The 18562-nt window shown below is 40.8% G+C and overlaps 1 protein-coding gene across 1 annotated transcript in view; it reads right to left on the bottom strand.

The window, feature by feature from the left end:
• The window catches only part of foxp1b (forkhead box P1b), a 151925-nt gene that overhangs the window by 85404 nt on the left and 47959 nt on the right, over nucleotides 1-18562 (bottom strand). The window contains exon 5 of the mRNA XM_085353010.1: nucleotides 10505-10571. The gene's annotated coding sequence lies outside the window, so the exon portion shown is untranslated. The remainder of the gene's footprint in view (nucleotides 1-10504; nucleotides 10572-18562) is intronic.

Below are 18562 nucleotides of genomic sequence, written 5' to 3'. Positions count from 1 at the left end.
CATGTCAGGATGATGCGTCCCACTCATAAAGCAGCACAATGACAATGTACAGTGGCACTAATACAAGGACATAGTTCATCATGACATTTTCTGCAATTCCCAACTGATTAGGGTCATTATGTTGGAGGCCTGATTTATGTTGTCATTTCCTCTCACCGATCCTGCATCAATGAATCTTAATGAATTGGTAAATAAGGGTGAAGATTACACTGTGTGACACCGCAACATTTCTCACCCTCAACGGCCGAGATTTATGTAGCCAATTAGAGACTAACAGAGAAAATTGGCTGGCAGAAAAATAATATTCTTTATGGCACAAAATGGAGGCGCATTCTCAGTGAAGGGCAATTGTGTTGTCAGTGTTGAAGTCCATAAAACAGCCTTCTAACCCTCCTTCCAAACGCAAAAAAAGGGGGAGCTGGACTATTGTTTGCAAGCAGGGCAAGTTCAGACCATTGTGAGGCTGCACGTTTCACTGACACGTTCAGACGTGCGCCGAGCCAAAGTCCTTAACATTCACCGCGGCCTACCTCGCATGTTTGAGCAGCATAAATACAGCGCCGTATGACAAACATGTTTACCTTCTCCCTGCAAACATCAGACAATCAGACACCATGAGGTGCTGCTTCTCTAATGAAGACACAGGAGCTTTTATCAAGGCCGGCCGCGTCCCTCTGTCACAAATGTGGCTCTTTCATACAGACATCAAATAACATTTGTACAAAGAAATGAATCCAAATTATTTGTGCTAAACATACAACAGGGCAATATTTGTCAATTAGTTTTTTATGCAAGGATAGAAACACATCCAAACGCCCTTCATCTTTCCTTTTTTTTTTTTTCAAAGTAGGAATATCAAAATAAAATCACCTATTTGAAGATATGTCTGATCAGCACATAGTGGAGGACATATACAATCTGATTAGGGCTCTTTAAGTATTCCTGGGCACATCATTATTACAAGCATGATAGCTTTTATTTCTCAGATGCAGATTAAAGAATCCTGAAGATGATTATGGTGAGGGACAAAACTGTTTTTGTGTATCACTACAAAGCATGAAAAGCCAGCCTGCTTATTAATACCAACTTCTTAAAAGGGCACTTAGAGTTATAATGAGAGCCTTTATGTATAACATATTGTGACTAGATTTACTGTGAGGAAGCGGCTCTCCACATCAAACAAGCCGGCTTGCTATTAGGCACAGGGGCTGAGGGATGCTGTGTGAAAAGGAGTGGAAAATTAAAGCTGAAGCAACGCAGGAAAGGGCTTAATTTACTGGCATGTACAGTATGCAAATGAGATTACTCTCAGCTTAACTGCATCATTTATGTCCATAATAACAGCATCATCATTACAGGGCTCAAATTAAATTACACTGTAATTAGCATATCAAAGTGATTGGTTAAAGTTTAAAACAAATACCCAATTTTGTTAATGAACATCTGTAATCACCGTGTAGACTCTCAGTGAAAACATCCAAAACAAATATGTGTTTTGGAGAAGGGGAGGAATAGCCCCCACAAACGACATGCCCGTATGTATACATGTGCGTCTGTGTGCATCACAGTGCTGCTGGTGCTGGGGTGGGGGGTGGGGGCTGGGGGTGTTTTACCTGGAGAGCTCCACACGCTCAGGATATATTTCCCAAACTCCAGGAGATCAAAGATCCAATTTCCCACACTTGCCACTTCAGGAGCTCATCAATAAAATACTAATCACTTCACGGCTGATTCTGAGAGTGGAGCCGCAGCCAAAGGCTTAGGGAGACTTCCATATCGCAAAAAAACACCTCTCCTCTGACTGTCTTGACTGTTGTTGAGCGTGCGCACACGCTTCATCAACAGCCGCACATATAATTTGCAGTCAGGTTTTATCCAATAGCTGTCCTGCCGCTTTACCTTACAAACATGGCGAGTGTTAGCATAGAGCCTCAGACCCTGACAGAAATCACATACGCCTTATTTCAAACGCATATTAATGATCTGGCACTTTCATCAGCTACACATTATAGACATTTTTCAAATTTTGCACAATAAAAAGCCCAACGACTACCTTTGTTTCCCCAACAACAGCATTTCTTTTTCCACCTCTGCTAATAACGCACCAAAAAAGTGGCAGCAGCTAGTGGTGTGCATTATCAGAAATGCACTCGTCAAATTTTAAAGAAGTGGCATCTTATTTTATTCATTAAGAAATCCATTAAAAGGCCTTATTCCTTGCAAGTATGTAAAAGATGTGCCTTTCAAGGTAGAGCTGGGGCAAATCCACTCCATCAGCTAATGACGGCACTCATTACACAGAGAAGCTGGCTAATGAAGGCGCGGTGGCCGGCCGATCCCCTCACCCAACATAAAGCCCTATGAAATGCTAATATCTCACTTCTAATTAAAGGATACTAAGTCCAAATGCACCTTCACGGCTACTAGCCGGCAACATAAATTTTATTTTTTAACACTACACTACACCCAGAGATGTGCCTGAGCAACATTCCATTAATTCATATTTTAATACCCTCACCAGTCCTGCGTTAGCCATGCTGCCTGCCTCTACTCTACCTTTTCTCGCCTCTATCAGCTTTATATTGTAAGCACATCATTACGCTTTCTAAGAGTATTTTTTTTTCTTTTCTTTTTTTGTTTGCTGCTTTTTGTTAGTGCACATTTTGCTTTAAAGTGCTTCCAGAGATAAACACTTATGCACACATAGCCTTTATGCGTGTGTCACAGGGGAAAGGTCATGAAAAAACAAAGAAAGAAAAAAAAAAGGGAAAATATGCCAGCATTGCCCCTGCTGCACATGTACGCATTTACAATGTTTACACATCTTTGGCTGTAAATATGTTTACAAGAAAACCCGGTGCCTTTCTCAGAAACTGACCTTGAAGCCAGTAAACAAACCTCTTCACAAAGTTCATTAACGTCAAAGAGGGTATAGTCTTTTTCCCTTAGATGAAAAACAAAATAAAGAAAAGGTCAGCGCCATTAGCTTATCAAGAAAATATAACTGCAATGGAGTGGAAATTATAGTTAGGCCTGAACAAATACTGATGAAATAATGAGCAGGATGTGAGTCTTAACTATGGTTCAAAATAAACGTGAAAAAAGGTCTATTAATCATTCATTGCCAGGTAAAAATGTGAACTGGTGGGTAATGATTTGATAAATTCTTTGCATCTTCCTCTGTGTATGTGTCATGTTGTTTTAAGGTCACCGTGACTCATTTAGGTATTCAATAAGAGCAACTGTGAAAATCAGATTAAAAAAATGCAATGCAAAAGATTTTTTTAGGAAGAAAAAGATGTGGTTTAAAGTTGTATTATTCTGAGGTGTAATCTTAAAAAAACAAACAAACCTCACACCGCCATAATTAGTAAAAGAAAAAATCCATTTGTGTTTTGAGGTGAACACACAGAAATTACTTTACATTTAGTGCATCCGTTACCAGAGCGCAGCAGTAAAAAGCATGACTTTAAAGGTCAGTGTTAAGAACATATCACATGACGTCTGTTTGATCCGAGCCCAAGTATTTTCCCAAGGATTCTATGGCTCTGTACTGTGTAAATCACGCAGTCTGACCTTCTACATTCCTCATGCTCTGTCCTCCCATTCATCCACAGGCACAGATAATACTGGGCAAATATCATAAACGTGAGGATTTTAGGATTGAGGTGAGGCCGCCATCATCCTCTACCAACTGGGGAAAAGAAAGCCCATGCATCTGAAAGAACCCCATTTCCAACTACTGCCAGACTAACCTGTGGTGAAGTTACCTGACCCTAATACCTAAAAAGCCTCAATGCCGACCTCAGATGAATGCCAATTTGAGTATCGTGTGTTTTTTCCCATTTTAATGACAGTTTTCCTGGGTTTTTCTATCTGTAACAGCATTAATTTGCACTTCTGCAATACAATCAACTAAACTGGTAGTTACAACAACCCATATTTCAGCAAACTACAAAAAATTAGAGTAAAAAAAGCCACAGCCACCAGAACGCTACATTTCCTCTGCAGTATCCCAGGCTTTCTGGAGGTTGTGCGGTTGTGATTCCATCCAAGTATCATAAAGAGCCTCTAAGTCTCGCCAAGACGTTTCCAGTTCAAACGCGGCGTCGGCTTCGGGCCAGGGCGTGACCTGCAGCTGAACTGGCCTCCGCTCGGCCACAGGGAGGAGGGCAACAGCCGCTCCAAACACATCACCGCACCCCCTTCTCCCTCCCACCACCCCGATAAATAACCTAACACAGCAAACAGAGGCCCATCAGTCAGCCCACACATAGCTAACACCGCGACGGGGACAGAGATCGATGGGGAGATACAGACAAATAAAGAAAGACAAAAGGAAGGCGAGAAAAGAGGGCACAGCGACGAAGAGATGTGGGGGTACACTGTGAGGGCATCTAACACTACAGAGTAGTTAAATATCACACAGGAGCCTGAGCCAAGCAGCGTCGAAGGCCAAGTACTGTAAGACTGTGAAAGCCAGGCTATTTTGCTGAGCTGTGACATTTGTTTCTTATTGTCTAAGTGGCAGCTGAAAGCATCTCCCTGCGAGGGCCCCTCGGCTTTGCTCTGGCCCGCTTTGACAGGGAGGTAACCATATTAGGACGTGTATGGTAAAGTAAACAATAACATAGTTGCAATGAGATGGAAATTTTTCAGCTAATGGTGTTTGTCATTCCTGTTTTCAGTGCACTGAACAGGCCTATGTTTTTTCTAGCTGGCCAAAGAGACTTTGTTTATGAAAACAAGGCAGGAGCCAAGGCTAAAACCACAGTATTAAAAAAAAGAGTGAGGGGGGAAGACTGTAAATAAATGTTACTTTAAAAAATGTCTCTACCTTTTTCATTTGATTACATAAATAAACCCACATTTGGTTAGAAATAGCTTTTCAGTTTTTCTCTCCCTTTCAGGCCATGTTCACACAATAGCGGCTAAGTCTGAAAACACCTCTCTGCTTCTCCCCGCAGCAGCTGGTAACATCAATATTTCAGCTGTCTATCGCTATATATACCGTATTACATTTTTATTCTATATATAACATATAGCATGACCATTACCTACACTGGGCTTGCATGAACCCATGCAAACAGGAAGCAGAGGAGCTTTCTTTTCAGTTGCCAATCAGCAAAAGGTACAGTGTCTCGTAGTGTCTCGAGGTGTCACTGATGAAAAGTCTCCACTCGTACTACACGTACACAACAAGCCTTAACCCAAGGTATTTCCAACATTTTCATCTTGGAATTAGTAAAGCTGTCCGAGATCCTGCGTCTGCATGTAGACGAAAGGCCAAAGCGCACAGGGACTGCAACGGTGAACATGTGGACAATTCCAACAAGAAACAATAAGCTCATGAAACTGTTTCAATATACTACTGTGGTTACATTCACTGACATAGAAATAATATCATAAAGGAAAATAAGATGCAGATGTCTGAACACAAATTCACAGCAGAGGTCAAATAAAACTAACAGCTTGAAACTAAAAGCAGTCCTAACAACATTACAACAGAATCAGATCAGACCTACGCCAATGATCCCATCCATTCAAAGGGACCAAGTCACAGGAAGTAAATCTAAATCTGAATTCTTAAAATCAACTTTAAATTATATGAACACTACAGGCCAATACCAAATATCTTGACAATACTGACCTTTAAAGGGCCAAAAGCAGAATAGTTCACAATGGAGGAAGCTATCAAAGCTCATTAACTGTGTCACATTATTCACTTTAATAAATCCTACTCTGCTCTACAAAAGAGACAGGGCTGCAGATGGTTATGAAAAGGAAGCTGATGGTAGAAGTGTGCCTTTGAAACAAACAGTGTACATTTAGCATTCTTTTTAACTAGCTTGTTGACTAAAATTTGAAATCTATCATCCCTTTAATAAAACCCAGTCAGAAGGGCGTGCGTGGTAAAAAACAGTAAACAGCAAACACAAGTGTCTAGTGTGCTAGCACATTCTGCAGTATTTACCAACTATTTTGCTGAAGAGCCTTGATGGTATCGCACCAGCAACCAAGAACCTACATTTGCATGCCCTGAGAAAGCGCATTGGCACTTTCAGGTGAGACCAAGTGTCTCAGTTTTCAAAATGTTAGCTCATGAGAATAACTCTTAATTGCTAATTTTAGCAGGTACTTTCTACAGCCATGTTTTAGTTGCCATTCAGTCAGTACTAAGGCTGAGTAAATCACTAGTGTGGACAAATTTTGTACTTGAGCTCCAGCTTTAATTATGACTCAGTAGTCAAAAGTTTTTGACACTCTCCAGAAAATCAAATAAGCTAATGAGTGGGAACAGTATATGGTGTGAAATGGAGACCCGTGCCAAACTCTGGATTGAATAAAAACAGGGAGATATTATTAAATGTGTCTGGGTTCAAAGGCCCAATTTGTTGTTAATTTCAACATCCATTATGAGCTATTTAAAAACAAATGTAGCCCTCACTCTGCTTTATGTTTCACTGGTCACTTGCTCTTCTCCTTGTCCACTCCCTCGCTATCTTTTCGGGGTTAAGATATAACCGCATGTTTGTGTGTGTGTGTAGGGAAAAACAAAGACTCTGATATTTTCCAGCCCTTTGAATAACTACTGCTGAGTCAGCTATTCAAAAAAAGGGCTTTACCTCGGCCTGAAGTTATTAAAGGAAAGTCTTAGTCCAGGTTCACATGAGTATTACTTTAGGCACCAAGTACATACAGTCAACTATAGGAAGCAGAAGCAGACATGCAACTCCTCCACTTCTGTGCTCTCCACATGTTGACTTTCTTTGTTTGGTTTTTACCCGCCTCTCTTCAGCTCTCGCTCCATCTCAGCCTCATTCCTAATCTCACACCAAAAATGCAAGCTGTTTATTTGCATAGGTCTGAAACCATTCCATTAAGTAGCCCCACCAGGTGCTTTATCCCTAAAAGGGATTTGTTTTTCTAAAATAAACGGAGAAAGCAAAGGACTGCCAAAGTGATATCTACCATGACATGAAGTGAGCGCAACAAAGTCAAACTATCTAAATAAGAGGCACTGAGGCTTCAAGGAACTTTATGGAATTTTCATACATAGCCACAAACATTCATGTAGTGGAAACAAACAGGAATCTGTAGAATGTGTGCAATATATAAATGTACTGCTGTGCTTTAGGTGGTGAGGGTGTATGTACATAAGATATTCCATCCGTCTCAGCACCACTGCTTTGCTGTAAAGGCAGTCTGACAGATGCTTCCCTAGGTTACCACAAAAAACCCTGTGTAGTCATTTTGCTCAGAAGACAACAAATCAATCCCATTTATTAGCTCTATTTCATCTTTTCTGAAGCTGAGACACAAGGCCAAGACTGAGAAAGAGAGCTCTGGCACTTTTCCTCTCACTTTTGTGATTTTCTTTTCATCTCGCTATAAGACAACTCATCTGCAGATGGAATTTGCTTACTTCTGTCACCTCAGTCAATCTCACACGAGGGCTCTGTCACGTTAGCCGTCTGCACCTGGTAGCCGACTGACATTATCAAAGCTGCTCACTCGCCGAGGCAGACCAGAGAGTACACATCCATCAATATGTTCCAGACCAAGAGAAGACATGGCTGTCTGATGCTGATAGAAAAATAGATTGAAACTTGTCAAATGCGCTTTTCTACAAAAAAAGATATTTTAAGTAGCTTCAAGATCGCACATCTGTGATGACATTATAAGTAGGATTCCACCTACCTCACGACTACAGATAATTCCTATTCAGAGAGTTGCAAGGAAAGAATCTCGCCCCATTGTGTAACATACGGTACTGAACATAAGGCGCGAATTTAACTGTGCAACCTGTTTAGTCAGACAATACGAAGGCAGACGATCTGCCAGAGTGTGTACCGATAGCAGCTGATGCACCCATGGGAGCAGAGCATCAGATAGGGAACGCAGACAGTGGCCAGGTGAGGGTGTTTAGAATGCTTTGACACATCCTGCGATCTCAATCAACAGGAAAAGGCAGAGGCATACGGTCGCTGTATGTCTCTGCGCTGGTCTGTATTGTGACGCCTTTGTAGTGACGATAATTTTTCATTTTCACGCTGCCTTGCATCTATTCTGCCTGTCACTGTTTTTAGCCGCAGCAGATAAGCTCAGAGAGTAGATTACGGTACTTACAGTGCATGAAAAACACAGCAACAAAACTGCAAATGACAGAAGCGTTTTACTTTCTTGCTAGAAATCTCCCCCATGTGGCACTTTCGCTACAGCGAGTTGTTTATTATGTTCCAAGCTAGGCATAAGCGATTAAAGGAGCTCTTAAGAATCAAAGTGTTATAAATGCATGGAAACACAGCCGGCTGTAAATGCCACAGAATTAGAAGCTTACCGAGCCTAATACTAATACATGGCAATTTTCAGCTTGATGCTGATATAAAGAAATTACTTTTTTAAAGTAAGCAATAAATGCAGTCAAGGGAACGATTACAGAGGCCCTATTTTCATCCCGGCATAAATCTCAACACGACCTTTCTGCGGGTCCAACTCATGAATCCACTTGTTTATTCTTAACGCTTCCATAAAAAGTAGATTAAACAAAGCAACTTCAACAGCTAAATGAAAGCAATATAAGCATTCACAGCAAAGCAAGAATTACAAGACGTGCCTCTTTGCACATTGTGTTCTTCTCTCCCTTACATGGATTCATGAAATTCAAATGACATCCAACATGAGAGGATAAGACTTTGAAAGACCTCAAAACAGGGGAACATGTTTTGGGCATCTGAGGATTGTCTTTTTTTTTTTTTATTGGGTTGGAAAGCTGGATGTCATCAGGTCTGAATAAATTGGCCAAAAAGGAGGCAAACACACGGCACACATCAGAAGCAGCCCTATCACAGAAATATGCCCGTATGATGATAAATATTCCAGATATCCAAATCAAAACTTTTGTCAGTATATGTCATACTCTAAAGTGCATGCTTTTAAAATAAATATTTTTAAAAGTGCGTTCGGTCCAAATGGAGAGAAAAATGAGCACCATACATGCTTTTTACACACTCGTCCTCTTTGACTCGATTGCACTTTAAAAGAGCTTTAAACACCAAGACATATTAATCCCATAAGCTGCCACGGGGATTTCTGCATTAGTGATGCAATCAAAATCACATTGGAAGCTTGTGTCAACAATTAAGCTGATCTTGCCACATTAACATTAATTACACAACCATTTGGAAGATTTCAGTGCTGATCTTACATCTGGAGCAGGCAGCTGAGGGCTCTGGTGGAGTGGACCTGAGTATGCGGAGAATGCACTCCAGATAAACTCTCAACATGAGTCCTCTGCTTCCATTTTTTTCCCAAGGCTGAATCTTGTAAACGTGGTAGTGACTGAATCCCAAAAAAGAAGACCAAAGGCTTACTGATACATTGTTACATTGCAGAGAAGAGAGAGTCCTACAGTGCAACTGTAACAACACTTAGATATTTGTTTTCAGAATGTACGGAGAAGCTGCAGCTGTTAATATTTAAGACAGGATTTGTCTACAGGCAGGTGTTTTTTATTAGCAATCCAATATGACATTTTTAACATGCCACTTGAAGAAATATATTCAAAGAAAAACACTTGCAAAGTCTCTCTCGGTTCAAGAGTACAAAGAGTACAATCTCTTTTTTTTTTACTGATCACACAACTATTCATTTTTAATATTTATCAAATCAACTAAACAAAACCAAACAAACATGAGTTACATTACTCAGAATAGCTTTGTTGCCATTTAAAAAGCTACCTACAATGAAAGCACTGCTACCCATGTCCAACATATCCACTCACAAGTCACAGCATGTTTTTGGGGGGGAGCTAGTGAGTGAGAGACAGAAAAGAAATAATACAAAGAGAGATGAAAGAAAATATGGCAAAGAGAGGGAGATGAGGTGAGCTTTAAGTTGTACGAGACAGAAAACAGACGCACTCCTCCTCTGAAGCCCTGAGCTCCTGAAGTGTTATCACCCCCCACCCCCCGCATGCAAAGCACTTCTCCAAAGTCCTACTAAGCCTCACCCAATCGCTCCATCCAGAAGTTCACATCCAGGGGGCCTCAGACTCTCTCAGACAGAGAAACGGGTGTGAGAAGCAAACCTGAGATACGGGTGATATGCCAACCATAGCAGCTGTGTGTGTACTCCAACTCCCTTGTCTTGTTTGGTAAACACAGCATTACCTTATTTTAGCTAAAACCTTCCTAAAAATCTAGTTACTGTCCGTACGCCCCTGCGTCCAATTAGTCCTTCAACACTAAAAACCTTTTTAAAATCAAACCACTAACTTTCTTAACTAGCCACGGTTCTAGTTTCTGATCAGCAGCTTCTCTAAACACTAACAGAGTGCACCTGTCAAGTCCCCGGCCCACCCTCTTGGCCCTACATGCACACACAAAAATACAGTACACAAACAAGAAAACCACCCTGCATTCAGTTACTTATTAAGCCCTTTCAATAGAGCATTCGCACACACATGCTGGGTCTGGAGTCTGGTAAATGATTGTGTGTTTACCTTCCACGAGGACTTGCTTATTTAAAGCAATCTTCAGTTCCAGCGGTGGTGAAACAGCCTCCTCGCCCTGCAGACACAAAACGGGAGAATTATTTAGAATTCTGAAATAATTACCGCTGCAATGTTCGTCATCAGCACCCTCGAGCCAAATTACAAAAAAAAGAAACACGAGGTACACAGGTGTAAACTACAAGCAGCCGGCAACGAGCCAGCGGCTTCCACCAGTTGCTATCGATTGGAATTGATAACCGGCGCAAACAGTCTTATATGTTCTGAGAAACCATCAGAAAGAAATCAATTCTCTACATTCCTGTGCTGTTTGCCTCCCCTTGTTTGTATGAAGCTGTACAAGCAGTCAGTGTACCTTCCTCAGCTGCTAGGAACGTAAAAGCAACCATTTCAGCTCAGAGCGGGGCAGGAGGCACCTTTCCTTTATCTTCCTGTAGCCTACTATTGTCACCGTCCGACACATCCTCGCATTTCCATCTGCCTGTTAACTACAACTACACCCACTGATGATAACAAGTGAACAATGGGGCTGTCTGTGAGTGAATGGTTTATTTGCAAGACAAAAACTTTTCATATTACTGACAGAGGATGCCCTTCTTGGCACCCCCTGCTGGTGAACACACCTCAACTATACCTGCTCTGCCCTCGCTCTACTCCCCTGGGTGGACCTGATCTGAATTCACGGCTTTCCTAAGTGAGCACTCAACCCAGGCGAAGAAAGATGAAAAAAGAAAGAAGGAAACAAAATCTTATTTTTATGGTAAACTGAGAAGTGACTGTGGACCAATATCTCAGGTGAATTTGAATAAAAGCATTAAAGCATATCCAAATATGAAAAAAAGGCTCCAACTCCCTCTCCCGCTGTTCTTTTTTGCCGTTTACATTTGGCAGTCAAAAATGTGGCCGGGCATTTGTGAAAGTGTATATTTAAAGCATGCCGAACGCAGATAAAAACAACCCGGACCAACGTGCCCAGTTTCAGCGTTAATTATGAGTTAAACGCCCTTGTTGAAAACGCGAGTCAACATGCAGCTCGCTCTGAACTCTACCGAGGGTTGAACAATCATTGAAAATGGACCATTCCCACACAACTACCCTATTATTGTGATTCATTACACTTCAATTAACATATCATCAATGGAATCATAAATCAATGGTGAGTGGTGACAAATGACAGATATTTTCAGTTTCAAACTACTAAACATCATTAATTCCCATCACCTGAAAGAGCCCCGGGAGCTAAATGAGTTTACCCAATGCATAACATCCATTTAGATAAATGTTCCATCATTTTAATGATGGAAAATTTGTACTGGAGAGAAAAGGCAACAACGGGATCCTGATAGCAGCTGTACGCCTTTTCTCCTTGTAATATAAAGCCCATCTTGTAATACCTAAACAGATAATTGTCTCCATTTCAAACAGCACAGGGTTGTAATATTGCCATTTAGAACAGTGGGGGTGCACAGATCATAGGGTGAGGATAAACAAGCACATGCTGCTTAGCCCGGTTGGGAAAAGGGAACCCATCACACACTCCCACATTGAGATTTTAGGGAATAGAACAACTCCTGGTTGAGATAATTACCCACCAAGGTGGGTTATGTGCATGCTCAGTAAGAGGCCAAATCTAAGAAAATGAATCTAAATGCAACAATTTTAAAAGACAAAGGAAACTAAGAAGCATTTTCTAAGGTTCTCATGCAAAGTCTTGGCTGGCTGTTGCATATCTGCCGTGCCATTTGGTTAAAAAAAAAAAAAAAAAAACAACACAACGGCACATAGGACAACAAAGTACTTTTGACATGGAAATCTCACAGTGCAGTGACACGTAAAACTGATACTAACTGCACAGAGTTACACCAGTGATACAAACAAAACAGCACTTTGTTCCACCTAAACCTTTCAGCTAAACTCGTGCAACAAACAACATCTTGGTGAGCACAGAATTCCAATAATCTGCTGGATACAAACTCAATAGAAAAATACCTGTTTGTCAGTTATAGCCTGCAGTTAGCCATTAATCTTGGACTTTCCCAAGGGGGCATGTTCCAGGCTTGTAGTAGCAAAGCTACTAAAAAAACGCATGTTCTGTCATAATTAGTTGCTCTGTGTATTTTCTCCATATTATCTTTCCAGTACAGTCACTCGGATTGTGTTTTCTTTACCTGGGTGGGTTGCTGGATTGATGACAACTCCTGGAAAGAGGTATAAAGCAAAACAAGACTTGATGTCTTGCTGATTTCTGTCAAAAATGACTCACATATCTCAGCAGCGATTGCTTAAAAGTAAAAGATAATGAGCAGGAAGCTTTGACTTTCATTAATTATATACACTTAATTGAAATATGTATTCCACTATGTTTTCATTGAAGAGGTAGTGGAATACTGATAGTGTTACTTCTGTTACTGGATGCCACTTGAAGTAGCCTGAGAAATTTTAAAAACTGGCTACTAGTATGTACAAAGACTACAATGTAAGATATACATAATGAAATGATACAAAAATGAACATTACATTTTTAAGTTAATTATGCATGAAATTTTTATTTGTGCCGCTACGAGACCTTTTTATTAGCCCGATAGCTTTCAGGTGATCCATAAAAATGTTTCCATTTTGTATGCAAATACCACAGGGCTTCATTGTAGTCATGGTGGGAAAAACATGCAAACACCTTATTTTCAGAGGAAATGGAACAATCAGAAGGGTTTTTTGCTATGGTAATGAACGGCTGTGGTTACATGTGAGTGTGAACAAAGACTCATTTTATTCTGTCCACAAACCTGTGAAGTGGACTTTCCTATTTTTTGAAGGGGTCACGGCTTCACAATATGCTCTCTAGTCACAGGTAAGTTATCAGTGCCTTTGGCTTTGTTGTAAGATTGCATGTTCAAAATATGAATTAATACCCCTCCACTGAAACGCACCCAATCCCAACAAAAGGCCTGCATTCACTGTGGACAGCTCTTCAGCTCCTCTAATGGACAGGCTCTCCTCTCTCTTCACACCGTGCAGACAAAAAGATGAGGGCCCATGAATATTTACCACTAAGTAAAGTTATTCCATTAATTACTCTAAGCACGCTTAATACTATATCTGTGGCTACTTCTGTGGCGGCTTGTTAATGAACCTTCACATATCATTACCATATTAATTAATGCTCAACTCAATGGTTGTCAATAGGAGGCTGCCAGAGTTGTCTCGTGGTTCTTTACAGCCCATCCTGCATGTTTGGTCCACTTAGCATCAGCATCTGAATAATTCTACAGCATCTATTTATCATGCCAGGCTATAATAGTCTGTTTGAATCTAAACAAAAAAAGTTGAGATACTGGTTTAACGTAGCTAAAAGCATTGTGTAAATAAAATAGTGTGTAGAAGAGTTGTAGTTGTGTAGAGTCACTGATATGCAGGGTCACTGGTATTTGTTTTTAGGGTGTGTGCAGGAGATTTTCCTAGTCACTGTCTGTGCAATGAAACACAGGAAAATCTAAAGCATGACTCACTTCTCAACAAACGCAGCTGCTTACTGTATGATCTGATCTGCCAAAAGGGCTGACTGCACACTATTTTCCCCCTCTTTTCTTCTGGGCTTTTATTAAGAAGGACTGATTAAATGAAAACCATGGCTAAGTCTCATAAAGTCTAAAAAGTCAGCATTTTAAAAAAGTGGAGAAAAATGCATTGTTGTGTTTTTTTCTTTTTAATGTGATTGGCAGGATCAGGGCGTTATATTGTAACACCCACACAGACTGTAAACAACAGCACTTTCTGACACGCAAACAGACTCAAAACTCACCAATTAAACCCAACTTCAATCCAGCCAGCCCTTATTCTGGGTGCTTATTTTCAGATTCTCTTTTTCTAAGCTTAAAAGGCAACAGTGCAGTCTGGTGAATGTCAGGCCTGTCTGATCCCCCAGATTCTTTGGACCTGCCCTCACGTTTTGCTGAGCTAAGAACAAAGTACACAGAGCGCAGCTTTTCTCCATGGAGTGCTTTGCTGTCTTAATATTAACGAAGTGGACCCAAAACAAGCAAGGACAAACATTTCTTTACACTATTCAAATGTGCCCACTGAATATAAAATGTCTCATCGACCACTGAATGCATGCCGCTGTTTACTGATCCATCAGAGAATCGCACTTTGTTTATTATTCTGTCAGCAGAGAAGTCACAGCCAGTGCAGTTCAGCATCCACGGTCAAGAAAGGCTTCACACTTAACATGCAAAATCAGATCAGGCCGGTCGAAATGTTTAACCCCGCTCCTGTATGTACAGCAATGTACAGCACAGCACACACGGCCAGAACATTATGCAATCCCATTTTTTACAACAAACCCCTTTCCACCCTGTCAAGCAGGAGGACTGTCAATTCTACCCAGCCATATCAAGTTACCACTCTCGCCCAGGTCCCAGCTCCTCTCCAACCACAGATCCTGTGCGCTATTAATATCAATAAGCTGCAGATTCCATTTCCCCAGACAAAGACAAAGGGAGAACAAGATGCGATGAGTGAGGGGAGGAACTAATACCCTTACGCATCGTGGGGTTAGTAGTCACTCTCACCTCCAACCCTGCTGCACTGAACAAAAGGAATATTTTGCACATGTAAAGCCGGACAATGTCAACTTTAACTAATAGGTCATATATTTTCCAATCATTTGTGGCTGTTTTTAACTGGGACAGCACAACACACACCCCTCAGTACTGCTGCAGCTAACGTTCCTTGAGGTTTCCTTGAGTCTTTTTTTGTTTGTTTGTTTGTTTGTTTGTTTGTTTGTTTGTTTGTTTTGCACGTCTATCTTAAATAATTTAGATTTAATTCTGTTTGCCAGAGCATGAGCAGAAATGAACAAATTAACAAAATGATTCATTGCTTGTTTCATCTCTTTAGAAAACTCTCTAAACACTCGAATACTTCACTGAATTCACCCTTTTGCAATCTTACACTGTACGGCAATTATTATACATGTTGAGTAGCATTGTATTATGACCAATAGAGAAAGGCATTGCCATCTACACCCTATACATAAAATCTGTCAATCACTTACAGAACACACCTACAAAGACGCTCGTACAGACTCGCAGTCATGGAGCACTGTGCCATAAAAGGAATGACGAGGAGGAGAAAACAGTGTAAAGATAATATAATCTTCACAGACTTACCTTCCAACAGTTAAACAGACTTTCATCATGTTTACAAAACTGTATATTCATTCATATTTCCTCCAAGCACTGAGTGTTTGAAATCCACTTCGGAAGAAGAGGAGAAAGCTGGTGGTGAAAGTAGTCTAAGTAGTAATGAGGTAGTCAAGTGAGTTTGCATGTGTGTATAAGAGAGAGTGAAAGAGAGAGAGAGAGAACTAGCCTGGCCAGACGGAAGAGCTGAGAGGTACTAAAGGTATGTGGTCAAAACACAACAAAAGTCAGCGCCGTGCTCTAAATTAAACATGCAGGAAGAGGCCCGTTTGCATAAACACAAACACTCAGCAAATGAAGAACTAGCACGGAGCAGACGCCTGCTGGGAGCCCTACCTGTCCTAGCCTCTTTTAATTAGACAAGAGCATACAGAACAAATGAACATCAGCGAGGTCAAAAAAACAGAACAGGAAAAACAAAAAAGAAAAAAAAAAAAACTTCCTCATGCCTCTGATGACACGAACAGAGGATTTCCCAACAGTTACACAGAAGGCACTTGACTTTCTCTACACTTTGTCAAACACCATACATGAGCATTTTACTTTTACATCCACACAGCTAATTACTTCATCAATAGGCACTCTGCAAGGCTGAGGATAAAATTCTGACTAAATAAAATGTACCAGTCTAAAAATGTCACCAGAGCATGAAGTCTTCAACATGAAACTACTTAATTACAACCTAAAATACTAATTAAATTTTTAAATATCAAATTTAATTAATGTAAGTAGGTCATTTTTTGGTGTGGGCTTTCATTAAATGATGTCCTCGATTAAAATGAAAGTACACCTTGTGATCTTCTTGTTCTTCCTTACATATGCTTCTCTTCTTCCCACCCCCTGGTGGAAAACCTGAATTTTAGCAGGGAGGAAAAAGTGATTTTTACGAACATCCATCGTCCAATGCCTTTCTTCCTAAAGACACTGCTGTTCCCACTCTCCTCTCTACACCCCTGATCCCTCCCCCACACCTTCTTATTTGCTTCATCTGTTTCTTGGGCCAGGAATGCAGAAGTTTGTGCTGTAAGTGGGAAGCTCCTGAAAAAAGCGAGAGAAAAGAAAATCCTATCTTAGTAAAAACAAAACAAAAAGAATGGAAGCTGAGCCCCTCCAGAAAGTCTAGAGAGAAGCATCAGATGCTGAGTGACACATACTGATGTGGCCAGTCAAAAATGCAATTTTCATGTGAAACCCTCTCAAATGGATCAGGGGAAAAGGAGGGGCTAGGGGTGAGGTGACACAAGTTGACAGGAGAGGAGCGAGAGAGAGAAATTGAGGGGTGAGAGAGGGTAGGATAGAGGGAAAAAGAGCAAAAATGAGACCTCGGGAAAATAAACAGGGTGTTGGGTTTCAAAGGCAAGGGGGACACAGGCATTCCATTGTTCAAGCCAATTATCAGTAGAAAATAATAACAACAGATGGATCCAGAGCGGCCAACTTGTGCCGGAGCACCGTAGCGCTGGAGAACAGATGATGAAATGTGAGAGTGCTGTTGGAGGGGCAAGAGGGACAGGAGGGGTGGGGAGGTGCTGCTGCCCTACACACACACACACACACACACACATAAAGTGACACACAGCTCCTCACACCAGATGTGAACTTCTACAAGGACAGCATAATATGTGCTCTCTGGCCACCATTTGTACCGTACAATAGTTTAGTCAACAGCAACACGTGTTCAAAAGGGGCATCTGAAGTCAGATGACACATATGGCCCCCGTGTTGCCATGTGATAAATTCAAATCTGTGCATTCCTTTGGTGCTCAACAAAGCGGGGTCATTTGTTGGTGAACACATGCTTGTTGCTGTAACAACAATAAAGCATGTAATACACAGAATGAACATGCATTTTATTTATTTATTTTTCTTTCACTCTGATGACCTCCTGTGATGTTGTCATTTGATGTTTTACAGCATATTTTATGTTCACAGGAAGAACAGAAAGCTTCACTAGTGCAGCGGAGGCAGACCTCATTGACTCTGGCTTCATTCACAGATCCCTCATATCATCCATGGACTGACAGGCAGCGGAGGGGGCTTGCAACCTTAAAACAAAACCAATTCTCTGTGTGTGCTGTCAAGGGTGGGAGATGTCTGCAGATAGCAGTACAAAAGATCTGCCCTTCCTTTCCACAAGAAAAGAGAAGTTTTCATTTCATTAACTCCAGACTAAAGCGTAATTATCTCCCTGCAGACCTTAATCACCAACAGAAGGATAATAGAACAAAAAGCAGTTTCTTCTTCAGTCATTAAAGTTTTTTTTAATGTTGTTGTTCTTTTTTCCTTTCCTCCGCACTTTAGACGAGTCCATCAAACAATGCAAAAGATTAATGGGGGCTGGATTAAAGTCTCATTTTCAAAAACTGTTAGTTAAGGAGGTTAAAAGATTTTGGCCGATTTGCTTGAATGCGTCATCTTTGGCTCCTTTTTATCAGGCGGTTTGACCTGTTGACCAGCAGGGGCTTTGGGTTGGCTCTGAAAGGATCACGATGTTGGATCAATAAACGATTCGATTAAAAGTGGTAGAAAAAAAAGCAAATATAATCAGTCTGAACACCAAAACACCTCTTTACAATTGTATATAATCTAAATGACTAGCATTGCTTGAAGCTGCTTGTGATATTATACCGTGAATGAAAAATCCCAGGAGGATTGTATAGACGGATTTCTGCAGCAGGAAGAAAAAAAGAATGGAAAACTTTGCCTAGATTTAATTAGCTCATGAGAAATAATTGCCATTAGCAAATCCCGTCAAATGGGGTTGAGGCATTTTGCTGTAAAAAAAGAAAAAAAAAAGTCATATTTTTGGATGATGAGGAGACAAAGGGTTTTCAAACAGGAACTGGCG

This window comes from Diplotaxodon limnothrissa, linkage group LG5 (genome assembly GCF_057381915.1).
Source record: "Diplotaxodon limnothrissa isolate DT_005_m linkage group LG5, D_limnothrissa_male_GT1.1, whole genome shotgun sequence".
NCBI classification, from domain to species: domain Eukaryota; kingdom Metazoa; phylum Chordata; class Actinopteri; order Cichliformes; family Cichlidae; genus Diplotaxodon; species Diplotaxodon limnothrissa.
This window is presented reverse-complemented; position numbering and strand designations above follow the sequence as displayed.